The following is a 16,984-nucleotide window of genomic DNA, read 5'->3' as shown; positions in this document are numbered from 1 at the left end:
ATTGTCTGAAAATTGAGGTCCATATGCGCCCATTTATGAAAATCTCTCCTCTGATTACCAGCTTGAAGGAAAGAAGGCTTTTTTTTTCTTACCACAGTCAAGGCAACACGTAAATTATATAAAAATCTATACGTTTAATATCTAAATCTTTTATCACTGAGTATATTCGAATGACATGAAAATCTTGCATACGTAGTAGGAAAGCGGAATAAATAAAAAAAAGTAAAAAATGCGCCGAAGTTTCCTCGCCGCAGTCGAGTTTTCTGTACAGCCGCTACAGCGTATAATCAAGGCCACCGAAAATAAATCTACCTTTCGGTGGTCTCCATATAATGCTTTAAAAGCCGCGGCCCATGAAACTTTAACCACGGCCCGTAGGCGGCCTATATCGTTGCCAGAAGCACGATTATGGCTCACTTTAACCTTAAAGGAAAGCAAAACTACTGAGGCTAGAGGTCTGCAATTTCGTATGTTTGATGATTGAGGGTGGATGATCAACATACCAATTGGCAGCCCTCTAGCCTCAGTAGTTTTTAAGATCCGAGGACGGACAGAAAAAGTGCGGACAGAAAAAAGTGCGGACAGAATAAAATTTTCTTTTAGAGGAAAAAAGCAGCTGCAATGTGCATGTAACATTAATATGTGTGTCATTTTCGCTTGCTTCAACAGATAATGAAAAATCTTCAACTTTTAAACTGAATAATAATAATTGTAACAATAATTAATGTGACATTTAAATGAAAAAAATAAAAAATATATGAGAGACCAAACAAGAAAAAACAATTAATAAGAAACAAAATACTTCTTATCAAAATCAAGCAAGGGAGTAGCCAGATAAATCACTTAAAGCAAATATGCAAAACGATTAAGAAAAAAATAAACAAATTATACTCCAAGCTCCACAGTTTCGACCTCAAATTCAACCGCAAAGAAAGTTGTCTCTCCCGTGCAATGGAAGTTACAGATTTTTTTTTTTTTCTGGGTAATTTTCACGGGTATTTCCCAGGACAAGTTCCTAAGCATTCCCCTAGGCGCTGCCTTCCATTGACGACCGCTATATCTCGGGGAAGACTGAATGACACGGAGGGTATATATACTCAAAGATGGAATAACAGGTCCTCCTACATCCGTAACGGATCACCAAAGGCACCAACAGCCTCCGAAATGTGGGAGTTAGGAAGCTCCCGTGACAGCTACTTGGTCGATACTTAAGGCTTCAGTTATATCTCCATTACAAATAATGCAAGCTCGACATCACTTTCCAGAACGCTCGCTTCTGTCTGGTGATTCTGGAACCATGGCAGTCATTTTGGCTGCGGATGTATTGTTTAGAGACTTAAACATCCCTTACATATAAGCATACATTTATACAGATATACACTACTGTATATATGTATATATATACATATAAATATATACTGCCTACATGCATATATATATATATATATATCAATATATATGCAATGTGTATGTGTATTATATATATATATATATATATATATATATATATATATATATATATATATATATGTATATATGTATATATATCCATATGCATGCGTGTGTATATTTATGTATTATATATATATAGTATGTATATATTTATACATATGTATGTATATGCCATTTCAGCAAAGAATCTTCTGGATCTTATCCACTGATTAATTTCACAGCGTAAGGGACGAAATAATCGGATATTTTCCACTAGTTTCTAGTCTACCTACTATTTATCTATCTATTTATCTATCTATCTACTATATATATATATATATATATATATATATATATATATATATATATATATATATATATATATATATATATATATAAACAACACATGCAGCATATGCTTCTCTGTACACCCACTCGCATTCACAAAAATAGGATGTTCTGGGAACTGTAGTAAGGAACATTTCCTTTTTCTAATCACATGGGAATGCTGACATTTGAAAGGCAACTCGACCTAAGCTCTTCAACCTGACAAGAATCCATAACATTTCTTTTAATATTCACCAAATGACATCTCATCATGAAAGAAGCTTAAAAAAAAAATTATAAAAGTGGACAGCCACCATCACAAGTGCGCCTCTCTCTCTCTCTCTCTCTCTCTCTCTCTCTCTCTCTCTCTCTCTCTCTCTCTCACAAAAAAAAACGCCCACGTATGAGAAATCTCTGTGTCGAGAGTATCGACTAATGAAGCAACGACTTCTTGTTGCCATAAATAAAACGAGAGATGATTGATAAGGAAGATGACGCCTAATCTGTATTAGTCAGCCTTTCTTCCTGTTAAAAACTTGAGTCGTTTTTTCCAAACGATAAAACAAAATTCTCTCACACGCGAGTTTCGTGTAATGCAAAAGACACGTTTATTTATACGTATGCGTGTTTAGATTATATATATACATACACATACACATATATATAGTATATATAATATACATAAATACATATATATATATATATATATATATATATATATATATATATATATGAGGAAAATGCATATTTTGAAATTCCAAGTGTATATATATATATATATATATATATATATATATATATATATATATATATATATATATATATATATTATATATATATATATATATAATATATATATATATATATATATATATATATATATATATATATATATATTTTTTCTCTTAGATGTGGCTAATTTTTGGGATGAGGTTGCTGGTCCTATGCCCTACCACAAGGATGCTTATAGGGGCGAATAGGTCAGCGGCGGCTTCCATTACTTGGCGGTCACCCACACAAGCGCTGGCTAGACATGGCGTTGTTAAACTTCGCTGATTAAACGACCAGTATATATATATATATATATATATATATATATATATATATATATATATATATATATATATATATATATATATATATATATATATATATATATAGAGAGAGAGAGAGAGAGAGAGAGAGAGAGAGAGAGAGAGAGAGAGAGAAAGTCATATTATGTAAATCGCTACTTTCCCTCATTACCTGTACTGTATTCCACTTTCGTATGACGGAGCCAAAGCAATTAATGCCCTAAACCTCCTTCAAAAAACATTAAGGACATTTCAGTGTATCGGTCTGCCCGACATTCACCAATGAAATGATCCCTAGAAAAATGTTATATTCAAAGTGGCTTCAATCCCCCCAACGAGGATTTCAGGTAATCCCCGAAACAGGTTCACCGACCTCCTAAGAATGGACAGGTCTCCGTTATATCAGGATTCGGTTGGTAAGTTTGCTTCCTATTCTCTCTCTCTCTCTCTCTCATCTTTTTCTTTCGTAGGACTCCAAATCTGTTTCACTCCAAAGCGGTTTCACCTACCACATCCAGCTAATTTCATTTATTATCAAAATCTCCGTTTAAATTCATCTCGTATACACAGCATTTACCTCAATCACAAAAGCGAATGTTGACTTACCTTAAAACGTCTGACTTCATGAACCCAAGATTATCTCCTCGCAATGAAAAGCAACTCTGCACGATAAGAGGCCAGCCACGCCTGTCGCTTTGCTTTTGTCCCCTCAACGAAAAAAATCTCCGAAGGAGTAAACAGCTTTCATTTGAGGCTTCCATCACCTTCAACAACTGAATCATAATCCCCTGCAGCAGAAAGAGATTAAAGTGATCAGTTGCAGCTGTATCCGTTGCACAGGTCAAATATAAAGCAGCTTACTAAAGTGGATTCTTCCGTGTGTATCAATGAGAATGACTCTGTCCAGAAAAATATGAATAAATATTTTGGGGTCACAGAAGTTTCTCAAGACTTCTTTGTGCTGGGATAACGAAGTCAAAATTTCCAAATCTGCAAATTCATCACTTTGAGAGAGAGAGAGAGAGAGAGAGAGAGAGAGAGAGAGAACATCCTTATAAAGGCCGCATCGATTACCTCTGACATTTCCATGAAATTTTTGCATTAGAAAACAGAATGGAAATTCAACAATTTTAAAATATTTGAAAACCACCTCATGCATTTCAGAGAGGAGTTATGGCATGGTGTTAAAATTTTATGGCATTTTTGTAAGTAAAAATAAAAAGCAAAGGGACGACATTGAAATTCTATTAACGTAACTTGATTCTGTCCTCATGAAATACTTGCACAGGATTGTGGTGCCGTTACGACGTCAGCCTATCCATCTAGTGAACTGAATAACTGATGAAAAATTGGCCGGTGTTAATCTCAAAGATATTTCCTATTTACCATAGGCCTTTAGAGTCAGTGTGGCATTTAGATCAATGGTACAAAAAAAAAAAAAAAAAAAAAAAAAAAAAGAAACTGATGACTGTAAACATCTGTCACTTAGACTAGCGTAATTAGCCAAGTACTTTATATATACTGTATATATATATATGTATATATATATATATATATATATATATATATATATATATATTTACATACATATAGATAAATATATGTATATGTATATACACATATATATTATGCATATGCATATATATATATATATATATATATATATATATATATATATATATATATATAATATATATATATATATATATATATATATATATATATATATATATATATATAAGTAACTGATGTATAAAAACACTGAAGCATGTTAGAATGAAAACTAATCATAACAAATCATTAAATGAATGTTTTGAAGCTAAAACCAATCCAAACCATGAAATTGTTGATGGGGATTCACCTGCTTGATTCCAAAACGAAAGACCTATGCCTGACCCAGACGTTGCCGGAGGGGTCCTCTGATCGATAAATTACAGTCTGCTTCTCTTTATATCTGACACTTTCATCTTAACTCTTAATTACGGTTAACTCAGGATATAATAGTACCCTTTGTTTGAGAGACTGACGCCTAAGCCTTGCTTCTCGTATCGCTGACAAGCCTCAAGACAGGAGATCCACGAGTAATATACAATCAAAGGATCGGAAAATCGCTGTTTGTTGCAATCTTTAAAAAAAAATTAGTAGAAACACACATACACGCACACAAGCACTCAATAAGGTCATACCCTCCAAAGAGAACATTTTTTTTTCCACTGAATAGGATTAGCTGTCGAAACTCCCCAAAATTCTACAGTTCCAGAGAATACGAGCTCTTGGCTACTCTAATGATAAGAGGTAGAAATTAAGCTCAATTTTTAAACCCATGTTAATTGCAAATACAAATTTCTTAGGACCTTTTGATCTTCCTCCACACCCTGACTGTCTCAAAAATAACGAATTCCTCCCCTCCATCGATATTTTTGAGTTATCTTTCTCACAGACTAACAAACAAACAGTCAGACAGACACCGTTAAACACAGAATCTCTCTCCGACTTCACCGACGGGGATAAAAAAAGGCTAAAGTGGTTAGGCGGGTCCACCTCAGCACAAGCATGTCCGCCTTGCATGCCTTGATCTTGAACTTCAGGAAGCTCTTGAACTTGAAGCAGCCTCTTCCACCCACCCTTCGGAGTGACTGACGGTCGTTCCATCACGAATTCAGGGGATGCAGAGCTGAAGCCGTTCGTCCGTCAGAAGAAGAACCGTTTGTGTATCAGTGCATTTTTGACGGCGGTATCGAGAGCGCGGCAGTTCCTAAGTATGAAAGACAAGTCGACTCTTGGGTTTTTTAATTTTCTATAAAAGAAAACTATTGTGCCGGCTTTGTCTGTCCGTCTGCACTTTATTCTGCCCGCCCTCATATATTAAAAACTACTGAGGCTAGAGGGCTGAATATTGGTATGTTGATCATCCACCCTCCAATCATCAAACATACAAAACTGCAGCCCTCTGTCCTCGGTAGTTTTTATTTCATTTAAGGTTAAAGTTAGTCATGATCGTGTTTCTGGCAACGATATGGGCTAGACCACCACCGGGTCGTGGTTAAGGTTTCATGAGCCGCGGCCCAAACAACATTATACCGAGACCATCGAAAATTAGATTTATTTTCGGCGGCCTTGATTATACGCTGTAGCGGCTGTACAGAAAACTCGATTTACTAATATAACATTAAGTAGAAAGAATAAAAGATAAAATGGAATTCCATAAGTAGATAGAAAGATACACTAGATACAAGCGGCAGTACCAAAATAACTTACCTCCATACATGTGATTACTTATAGATTAAGAGTGCTTTTTATCATGACTCCAACAGAAAAAAATATCCAAGAAATAACCAGTCTTTCTTGTAAGTCTCTTATTAATCAAAAAATCGAATTTTTTATATTTATTTAAACACTTTAAAAATGAAAATCTTTAACTAGAATGTTTTCACTAAACATTACCATAACCTAAAATCTCGTTAAGTTTTCCGGCCTTTGTTTCTCTCAATTATGAACATTTTTACCCCAAAAGTTGAAAAATATATTAAAGGCATTCCTCGTTCCGTGCGCCTGATCCTCCCATCGCAAGAGGATGGTGCATGTGCCTCAATGACACACACACGCACGCGCACACACACACACACACACACACCATCATGTAACTTTTTCATAGCAGAGTGACCCACAGCAACCAAACCCCTCCCCACGACTACCCAACGAGCTGATCAAGCAAGTAGACAGAGAGCAGGGGACACAGGAATCACCTTGTATCGTTATAACCCAAAACGAGCATTAGTCCATTTGAGAAGAAGGTGAAACGGCCATTAACTCGCAAAGGAAACTTCTACTACAGAACAGGCTGCCTAATGAGAGAAAAAGCGAATAACAAATATCTGAGAAAGCATACGAATAACTTACAAATAAAAATGGAATAATCAACGTGAATCAACACGCGACAAATGATTTAACACATAAACAGTAACAAAAGTCGGAAAACCTGACGCTTGAAGTAACACTGGAGTTTTCAAACCCCAAATAAAACTAAGAGGCGTAACCGGGGCCCCAACTACCCCGGGGCACTGCTGGAACGCAAACAGAAGTCTGTTCATCATAAATATTTATGCTGTTGCGATTTATCAGATGACTAAAGAATTTAAATAGCCGAAGCGATTCAGCGGGCCGACGTGACTTATCATCCCAGGCTAACGGCACCGAGGGAGTGCCCACATTATTTTTATCTGACATCCGTCAACTTTGACGACATTAGTGGTCCACTGCTGCATATCAATGGGAATGCTATCTGCCGCTGGCTGGTATCTTCTTGTCCCTTCGTAAATGCCATTAACCGTGAGTATTATACGCATTAATGTATGCATGCATATATATACATATACCTATATACATATATATTACATATACACTGTATATATACATAAACTTATATATTATATATATATATATACATATATATATATATATATATATACATATATATATATATCTATCACAGGATGTCACCCTTTCGGTTTTCAGCAAGCTCTTTCTTTAGGATGAGGTTGGCAGCCTCACGCCCTGCCCAATCATATTATAGGGTTTGTTCCAGTGGCCTCTTGCTTTTCTTGATGGTCACCCATCTAAATACTAACCAAAACTATATAGCTATAATTATACATACACACACACATAAATATGCCTCCTTTAGAGCTAAAAAGACTACATATGCCCTAAAGGGTTAGGTGATATCTCTCCGAGACCGTAAAAGAAAAAAGGTGCCCCGCTTGCCCACAATAGCGAAGCGAAAAGGATTTAAAAGAAAAAAAAATGCCCATTGAAAGTGCTTAGAGCAAACTTCACATAACAAAGGGAACGGTTAATACTTACTTGATCATTACCAAATTCAATGCTACGGAGAACACCGGGAAAAAGAAGCAGATAATTACAGTCTCTGGTTGGAAATAAACTCTTTTCTTAGCTCGAGTGAACAATGATTTCTTTACCGGGGTAAGTGAACAGCTCTCTCTCTCTCTCTCTCTCTCTCTCTCTCTCTCTCTCTCTGCCAAAAAGCTAATCGTATCGATTTCGGGTCAGTTAACACAACAGGCTCGGCGATCGAACATACGATATTAAAAGATGCTTTTATATATATATATATATATATATATATATATATATATATATATATATATATATATATATATATAATATATATATTTAAATGTAAATACAATGATAAATCCGATGTTTCAATAAGAAAAGACCGTCCAGAACAGAAATATCACCAATCGTGGATACATTTCACATCAAACTAATCTAAATTTTAATAGTAACCACCAGTGACCGCTTTATAAATTGAGAAACATCACAGACTCTTTCCAGAAGCGCTTCGTGCTTCAAAAATAGGATGGGTACAGAGTACAGAGTTCCTAATTGAGAAAACTGATCCCTTTAAAGAAATTAACATTTTGATTGTCCTTTGTGAGTCTCACTCCGAATATGGATGCAACGCACTGGAACCTGGCTTAGATACTGTTTCTGTTTTCTTGTTTCAGTTATAATGGGAATTTTCTTCTTCATATAAACTTGGTGACAGTACAAATTTGCATCTTGCGGACGACACAAGACGACTGAATCTAATCCTTACACTTCAGTATAGCGCTGTGTAACAGGCACATTCATAAATGTAACATGTCTATCTATCGACCATTTACCAATGTCTCCCAGAATAAAATACTAGCATCATGTAATTGAAGATGTGGTAGAGAAACCCTCCGTTACCGATATCATCAGAATTATTATTGTTGTTATTTTTTTGGGTAACAGACAGGGTACTAACTCCCACCACAGAGCGACCCAGCCAGCAAGCAGTAAAACCAGGTATTATCTCACTGCTTCTTTCATGTTCTTTAAACAATTATGGTATAAAAATATATAAATATATAAATGATATATAAATATATAAATGATACACAAATGATAAACATATACACTTATGTAAGGCAAGTAAATTTGTATTTAATCAGTCAGCAATAATGTATGAAAGATTTTCTCGCCAGAAATACTTAATAATAAAGCCAAACCTAATATTATTAAAAACCACTATTAATAAATACTCTCAAATCTTGATAAAAAATGGGAGAAATCAGAAGCCAACAACGCCAAACATACGAAATCCACACAACCACAAAATGATATTAAATGTCTTGCAAATGGGCATTAAATTCTAAACTGCCCTGTACCTAGCCTCTTGGTAATTACTATTTCTGAAAAGTTTCAATTAAGGAGGTGTTGCCTTATGGCAATGAGAGAGAGAGGGTTTAGTGATCGGATTTCTCTGACCGGCCAAGTATGTGATCATGTCTTGAGCTGCCCTCTTGTTCCTGCGCGCACCTGCCGCTGATTGTTACTTACTGGCAGGTGAATGCTGGCAAAAAGACCAAGGCATATAATTATTGGTATTTCTTACAAATTATCCTTAGTCAGTAACTGGATACAAAGCAGGTTGTGTTTATGAATTCTTTCATAATTTAGTCTGGATTAATGCCGATCCACAAAATCTACTTCCATCCCAAACATCAATCACTCCCCAACAAACAATAATTGTTTTCTTTGCATTGTCATACTGTATTGAGGTTTATATCATTTACATTTGGGTCGTAACTTCTGAGGAGAACTGGCTTGTCGGCTTTTTTTCTCATCCCCCGTTATTACCCGTACTTATATACATATTTAAGTTACATTTCTTAGGGTGGGTATCGTTCTCAGCTAGCACTCTGCTGGGCCCGCGTTCGATTCTCCGACCGGCCAATGAAGAATTAGAGGAATTTATTTCTGGTGATAGAAATTCACTTCTCGTTATAATGTGGTTCGGATTCCACAATAAGCTGTAGGTCCCGTTGCTAGGTAACCAAATGGTTCTTAGCCACGTAAAATAAATCTAATCCTTCGGGCCAGCACTAGGAGAGCTGTTAATCAGCTCAGTGGTCTGGTTAAACTAAGGTATACTTAACTTTTTACATTTCTTTGCCATTTTTTTTTAACTGCAAAGCATCCCCAGTTGCAAGGAAGAGAACTATAATTGATTTGAAATTACAACCCGAAAAGAGTGAGACATAGAATTACAAATGAGAATACGTATCTGTAAATTAGGAGAAAGAAAACGATGATACCCACAGGGTACAAATGGGTTCATGCGAGCATGTGAGCGATCGTGTAAGCCATTACACTTTCCTGTCCCAACCGCAAAGAAAAATGTCGATAAACATGAGTCAGATTTTCAGAGGATTCGTTGCTTTCAGTAGCTAAGGCAAACGTCGCAAAGTCAAGAATCACTGGTTCAGAAGGTACGACAGAAACGCGCTCATCAAAAATTACGAAATTCAAAGAAAGTACGGCGGTTACTTCAAGCCCTACAGGGTCGTGTGTGTGTGTATATATATATATATGTGTATATATATATATATATATATATATATATATATATATATATATATATATATATATATATATATATATATATATATAATGTCGTTTATATCCAATTCACGCTACTTCAGGAATATCCCCGATGGGGAATTATCACCGGAGGAGAATTTTTAAAGTGATTAATGGATCGGTACCGCCGGGTCTCGATCCATTTATCACTTAAAAAATTCCCATTCGGTGATAATTCCCCATCGGGGATATTCCCAAAGTAGTGTGAATTGGATATTAAACGACATTTGTAGCTTCATGATTGTATATAAATCACGGTGTAATAAAAGTTCATATATACAGCATATATATATATATATATATATATATATATTATATATATATATATATATATATATATATATATATATATATACGTATATACATACATACATACATGCATATATGTATACATACATATATCTATATATACAGATACTTTATCTTTAAGATTACTAAGCGAAGGCTAAAAGAACCAGGAAACATGCAAGCCTAACCAAAGGATTGAGTACCAGGTCAAACTCGGGAGAATGAACGATGAAAAATAACATGAACAATTCCACAGGGATAAAATGAAGAACGAAAGAAAAAGAACAATGGAAATTTAACCGGATAAAGATAAAATCAAATGCCAACCACTAACAAAAATTATGTGAACGTAAATAAACAAAACCGTCCGACAAACATTTGCAAGGGGCACTTCGGGGCAAAGGCCCTCACTATCAAACGGGTAGTTTAAACTTCCCGTATCTCCTGACGGGAATGACCCGCGTGTCAACGACCTCGAGGTGTGGCACGTGAGAATTGCCAAAGGTATTTGGGCAAAGGACAACCCATTATTCTATGGTTCACTAAAATGTCATGACGTTACTGCTCGGCTCACTCCAAGATAAGCCGCTTTGCTTTCCATAATTAAACTATTCTGCCTAAAATTCCCTCGACCACCGAAAATGAAAATTATCATCTTAATTGCAGCATTATCTAATGCATCATTCGCAATTCAGTGCAAGTACACACAAGGTATGTCACTTATCCAACCGCTATCCTCTTATATTTTAATGACGTTACCCAGAGCAGCAAGGTGAGTCAAATGAATAATTTGTATAATTTGAGAATAATACTGAATCAGCTTTTGCTGATTGTTAGGACTAGATTCTCTATTATTATTATAATAATTATTATTATTATCATGTATACTTTCCTGGTTAAAGATCCTCCTACAGCTACTGTTATCAAATCACTGCAAGTCAAAAGTGGCGTGCGATTAATTTGTGTATGAGAGACAGAGACACAGACAGAGAGAGAGACAGAGAAAGGAAGGGGTGGGAGGAGGTTGTTTAATTACAGTCTTAAACATACCATATCCTAGACTACTAATTTCGGACTAAGGTTATAAAATTTAACAGCCACTATTCAAGTCAACTACAGTAGACCAGTTACATTTACGTCATCTTGACAAGAACAACAAAACAACAAAGAATTAAGAATTCCTGAAGTCACCCTCGTTACAGCAAAAAAAATCTTAATCTATTCTAAATGAAATATATGATACGCCCTTGATCAGAAATGGAACATAATGGAAAAAATGAATACCATTTCCTTCAGTTGTCACAAAACATGCCCACCGGGGCATCATTAAAAGGTGGATGGAACTGCAGTCACAAGGAAGTTGTGGGACCAAAGACGATCAAATTTAAACAGTTCTGGTCGCTGAATTCGAAATGGAATGGGAACCCGGAAGAGCTGGCTCTACTTGGACTGGTTAATGATGATCTGCACCAGATCCTTCTCTGAATTTTCCAAAATTTGAAATATTTTATGTTTATATTTATTGTTGTTTCTGTATTGTTTACAGAAGTTATGTATACGCAATTCTGTGCGAATATGTGATTATTATACATACATACATATATATATATATATATATATATATATATATATATATATATATATATATATATATATATATATATATAATTATAATTTCATATATTGTACAATAATTCACGGACTGTTGTATATACTGAAAAATGTGTTTTCATTTGAACTTTCTTTTACTATATTATATTTTTTTGCAGGGATGTGCTAAAAATATCAAGATTCACATAAAAATTTTACCTACCGTAGTTCATGTACACATAAAGTTCACTACGAGTATTAAACGTATTCATGAGTTTTAATGATTGCTGTTACTACGCGCTGCTTCGAATATCTAAAGATGCTTGCATATTAGGCTAAATGCTATCATTCCAACTCCTTTTTTACTGCTTTCTTCTATATTATCCTGTTCGCTTCCTCCTAGGTTTTTGCTACTTATGCTGTTACATTTTTCATTTCTTGATTTTTTTTAACTTCACAGTTTCCTACATTACTGTAAGTTATATGAACCAAAATTTTATTCTATTTTCAAAGCAAATAGCCTGATATTTTATTTCTATTACCAAAATCTCTGTTCTTTTTCCTCTTTCTTGTTTATTTTCATGATATAAATTTGTGCTTTGCTTTTTCTTATTAAATCCCTGCTCCTTTTTTTTATCTTCCTCAATATCTAGTGGTTCACATGACTCAATGTGACCCTTTGTCAGTCGCATGAGGCCCTTATAAAGTTTCAATATTTTTTTCAAGGCAAGTGTGTTAAAACCACGTTATTATTATTATTATTATTATTATTATTATTATTATTATTATTATTATTATTATTATTAGTGGTGAAGAAATCCACAGTGGTGCAAATGTAAATATGTATTTTAGAAATATATATGCAAAAAAGAGCTTTCGAGAACCTGTTTGATTCTCCTTCTCAATCTGAATGAAAACACTAAAGCACTCTTTTTTATTATTAAAATTATTATTATTATTATTATTATTATTATTATTATTATTCAGAAGATGAACGCTATTCACATGGAACAAGTCCGCAGGGGCCACTGACTTGAAATTCAAGCTTCTAAAGAGTAAGGTGTTCATTTGAAAGAAGTAAAATTTTGGATTATTATAATTATTATTTATTATTATTATTATTATTATTATTATTATTATTCAGAAGATGAACGCTATTCACATGGAACAAGTCGGCCACTGATTTGAAATTCAAGCTTCAAAGAGTTATAAACTAGCATTTAATAGGATTTATTGAGGCCTGGGACCGGCACGTCTTCATTATAAACTAGCATTTTAAACTGCTGTTTTGTTAGAGGATGTTGACCTTCCGTTGCCATTCTTCCAACGAAGAAATCTTACTCTACATTGTATCAAGTCTTCTCGTGTGATCTCCATAAGGCAACCACATCGATCAAGCCTGCAGAGCCTCAGCCACTGTCAGCTGCAGGAAGAATGAGGCGTGAGGTTCAAGGCTCTGATTTCGCATTTAAATGGGAAGGCACGTCTCCATATTTTCGTCCGCGATAACCCGGGTCGAATCTGATTTAAAATCGACGGCAACATTTATGAGAGCAAGTTTCGACTGGCCCTGAGGCATATCTTGTAGAGAGAAACCAGTTACTGGTGCCATAAGAATGGATGAAGGTCAGCAAATTGTATACAATGTATTTCAAGAATGTACTTATTTATATTTACCTTACTGAAGCAGAAACATCTGAAAGAATGTCTGCCTTATGTTGAGAGCGTTCACAGATCCACAGACTATGCATTTGTCATGTTTCACGAAAAGTAACAAAGATAGGTAAGGTATATTTTCTCAACAAGAATTTCCCAAGCATTGTAGCCAGTTTTATAAGGGCTGACAGTTTAATCTGATTCAGTTATTTAACAACAATAACAACAACAAGAACAAGAACAAGAACAACAACAAAAACCACAACAACAACAACAACAACAACAATAATAATAATAATAATAATAATAATAATAATAATAATAATAATAAACAGTGGAGATCTGGTAAATCTCAGATCAGTGGTTTTAGTCCGCAAAGAAAAGGGTTGACTTATCTATTTCCATGTGAAATTTCCTTTTCAATTATATATAAATTTTTTACAGTTGAATTTTACATATTATTGCTCTTAGCTTGCGATAGATTCTGCTATTTTCTTTAGTGTCACTGTGCTACCAAAAGGAGGATGAAGATCAGAAGCAAAAAGCAACACTTCGTAAAAAGTTCTTCTGTGAAAATGCAAGAATAAGAAGGAAACAGGAACACAAATTTTACCTAAAGGGTCTCTTTCTACAAATGTCATTTGAAACAAGAATGTTCGTCGACTTTTTAACAACAACAACAACAACAACAACAACAACAACAATAATAATAATAATAATAATAATAATAATAATAATAACAATAATAATAAAACACCAGCTAGCATGCAGTAATAAGTCCATGGTACGAACACCAACCTGAGGGAGTGATAGAAAACGACCAGGCAAAGATCCTCTGGGACTATGGCATCAGAACAGATAGGGTGATAGGTGCCAATAGACCAGACTTGACGTTGAGTGACAAAATCAAGAAGAAAGTACCACTCATTGATGTCGCAATATCATGGGACACAGAGTAGACGAGAAAGAAAGAGAAAAAATTTACAAATTTCAAGACCTGAAAATCGAAATAACAATGATATGGGATATGCCAGTGGAAATTGTACCCATAATCACAGGAGCACTAGGCACGATCCCAAGATCCCTGAAAAGGAATCTGGAAAAACTAGATGCCGAAGTATCTCCAGGACTCATGCAGAAGAGTGTGCTACTAGAAACAGCGCACATAGTGAGAAAAGTGATGGACTCCTAAGGAGGCAGGATGCAACCCGGACCCCATGCTATAAAAACCACCCAGTCGAATAGGATGACTGTGATAGACCGAAAAAAGATATAATAATAATAATAATAATAATAATAATAATAATAATAATAATAATAATAATAATAATAATAATAACATCTTGGAGGGAGAACCTCCCTGAGGCAAACTTTTTTGAAAAGAATGGCACTCTGTATGCCTCTGAGGCTGCATTGCGACTTGTCAACTTGGTACGTAAGTTTCTACGTTACAGCAGGTAAATTATAAAGCAGCTTACGTACCCCTGGTGCCACTCACCCTTTCTAATGGTAGCGTGGACTAACGAAACCTTGTGATAAATAATGAACTTCGGACAGCTGCTTTATAATTTACCTGTGGAAACGAGGCAATTTATACGAAAAATTAAGGCGCAATGCAATGTCAACGAAATAATAATAATAATAGGCGTACGTTATCCAAACGGAATATTAGTTACACCGTGATACTGTAGCTAGGCAATTCTTGCAAATTATCGATCCGTTTGAAATAAGAAAAACATAAGAATTAACGTCACAAAGAAAAAAATAATACCTTGTTCCAAACACAAAGTCCTTTTCATTAACATATTCCAAGGGGACTCTCGTAAAAGCTTACTGTGCCAGCATCTAGAAAATGTAACTTGAAAGCTTAAGGCAGAATCAATAAGAACAAAATGGCTCGTCTCCGACATCTATAAAACCTGCTTTGGCTTTTCGTTCCCCTTGGCCAGGCATGTGCGTTTCGGTAATAAAAAGACCAGTTTTCTTTGTCACATGTTTATCTCTGTTTTATTGCATGTTACTTGTACTGTGCGGATGTGTGCGAAAATTAAGAGCGTACATGTGTATGTGTGTGTACGCGCAAATAAAAGGTCCTGGATTCGACCGCCGTGGTTGCTGGAATTCTTTAGCAAGATTCGGCTCAGTTACAACGTATTCTGTTGAATTAACCTGTGAAAAATGTTTGTGGTAGTTAGACGAATGTGGTTGGTTGCAACCGGTGAGGAGGGCATGCTGGTGGCAGCCTCATCCAAAAAGACTTGCGGAGAACTGGAATGTCGACAATCTTTGAAGCCACCACATAAACGGGGAAATCTATTGTGAAATAAATATCTATCTACCAATATATATATATATATATATATATATATATATATATATATATATATATATATATATGTGTGTGTGTGTATGTATGTATATATCTGTAATTATATATATACACATATACGTATATATATAATCATCGTTAGTCGAAATTCATCCACCAATCTCTAGTCGCATTCAAGATGCCTGACTTCGATAAAAAGCTAATCATGAGATAGTGGAAGAAGCAGAGACCAAGCTCTAAAGCAAAATGAAACTAAAATGGAGAAAAAGTCTTTAACCTACAAGAAATCAATCTCTAAAGTTTATTCAAACCAGGTGATGTCGTCCTAAAAGCAGGTGAAACCAAGTCTCTCTCTCTCTCTCAAAAAAAAAAAAAAAAAAAAAAAAAAAAAAAATATATATATATATATATATATATATATATATATATATATATATATATATATATATATATATATATATATATATATATATATATATATAAATCAATCGTAAAATCAAGTGAAACAAAACTCCTCGATTCAAATTAAACGGTCCCAAAATTAGGTGAACCACAACACTCACATGTATGTCCAGGAAAACCCAGAAAAGAAAAAAAAATTGTGACCTACAATATCTGGCCAACCTGGAAACGTCTTCAATATCCAAACGGTTTCGCGCATCAGTAACCTCGCAAAATTAACAGCAGAAATCAATTTATCGGTCTTCCTAATAATAACTGCCTCCTTGCTTCCCTAGCTGAGAACTCGCTCATATACACATAAATATAAACTTTGGTGCATTCGCTATCAAACCTGGTACCAGTGCTGTCTAGTTAC

The 16,984-nt window shown here is 34.8% G+C and overlaps 1 long non-coding RNA gene across 2 annotated transcripts in view; it reads right to left on the bottom strand.

Annotated features, from left to right (window-relative positions):
• The window catches only part of LOC136838651 (uncharacterized), a 129,097-nt gene that overhangs the window by 47,271 nt on the left and 64,842 nt on the right, over positions 1 to 16,984 (bottom strand). For both annotated transcript variants that reach the window (XR_010853068.1, XR_010853067.1), the window contains exon 2: positions 3,438 to 3,619. This is a non-coding gene — a long non-coding RNA (uncharacterized lncRNA). The remainder of the gene's footprint in view (positions 1 to 3,437; positions 3,620 to 16,984) is intronic.

The sequence above is a fragment of the Macrobrachium rosenbergii genome, chromosome 5 (genome assembly GCF_040412425.1).
Source record: "Macrobrachium rosenbergii isolate ZJJX-2024 chromosome 5, ASM4041242v1, whole genome shotgun sequence".
NCBI classification, from domain to species: domain Eukaryota; kingdom Metazoa; phylum Arthropoda; class Malacostraca; order Decapoda; family Palaemonidae; genus Macrobrachium; species Macrobrachium rosenbergii.
This window is presented reverse-complemented; position numbering and strand designations above follow the sequence as displayed.